Source organism: Pygoscelis adeliae, unplaced genomic scaffold (assembly GCF_000699105.1).
Source record: "Pygoscelis adeliae isolate BGI_AS28 unplaced genomic scaffold, ASM69910v1 Scaffold584, whole genome shotgun sequence".
Classification (NCBI taxonomy): Eukaryota; Metazoa; Chordata; class Aves; order Sphenisciformes; family Spheniscidae; genus Pygoscelis; species Pygoscelis adeliae.
In genome coordinates this window covers 275,641-276,552 of record NW_008824602.1, presented here as the reverse complement: position 1 = coordinate 276,552, position 912 = coordinate 275,641, and the positions used below count along the sequence as shown (strand labels likewise).

Below are 912 nucleotides of genomic sequence, written 5' to 3'. Positions count from 1 at the left end.
CCCTGCCCCCTCCAGCCCTTCTTCCTCGGGTCTCTGCCTCCCCGAAAATCAGCAGCTCTGGGGATGGGGAGGGCGGCACCGGGGGGCACCCATGGGTGCAGCCGTGTCCATCCCACAGCCCTGCCAACCACGGTGCCCACAGGAGTGCCATGGCCACACGCTGGTGGGGGTGCAGGTGTGGGGGTCCCTCTGCTCACCACCATTTGCTGGGCTGCTGTGACTTTTTGGCAGAGCATTTGCAGTCCCTGGGTGAGGCCAGCATGGAGGTGATGCTGAGGGGGACAGGAGGGCCTGACCCTGTCACCTGCTGCCGGCTGTGTCCTTCCAGGCAGGCTCTGTCGTGTTAAAGCCCTCTCTTCCCACCCCACTGGCATGCCCCTCTGGCGCCTGGTCACTGTGGGTGACGGGGCTGGTGCGGGCACTGTAGCAAGCAGCTTCCCAGCAGTGGAGCTGGGGCCTGCCCTGCCCGTGGTGGCAGCAGGTTCCAGGGTCTCAGCGCCAGCCTAGGGTCTGATCTGGCCCTGAAGCAAGATGAGGTTGGCTTACCTCACCCTGTACCTCAGTTTCCCCACCTACAGTAGTTCCCCTCCACTTGGCAGCGAGGGCGATGGGCCTGTGACGTGGCCTGGGCGCTCCTGGTGCAAACCAGCAGCAGCTGTGCTGGCAGCGTGCCGGGTGCCCACTCCTGCCGGTGGCTGAAGGCGCTGATGCCCATCCCCAGGGCCTCTGGGCACAGAGCCCAGCCTGGGCCGCCTGCGCGATTGGGGTCAGGGATTCCTGGGGATTTGCTGTGGTTTACCATATGCCACCGGTGGAAATCCCGTGCAGCCCTAGCCTTCTGGGAGGGCACGGAGGGGGTGCCCGGACCCCCCATGCTGCCCCCCAGTTGCACCTGGAGCTGGTGGCAGGGCC

The 912-nt window shown here is 66.2% G+C and overlaps 1 protein-coding gene across 1 annotated transcript in view; it reads left to right on the top strand.

Annotated features, from left to right (window-relative positions):
* Positions 1-912, top strand: part of ABCA2 (ATP-binding cassette, sub-family A (ABC1), member 2) — a 45,863-nt gene that overhangs the window by 9,559 nt on the left and 35,392 nt on the right. The gene's annotated exons all lie outside the window — the stretch shown is intronic.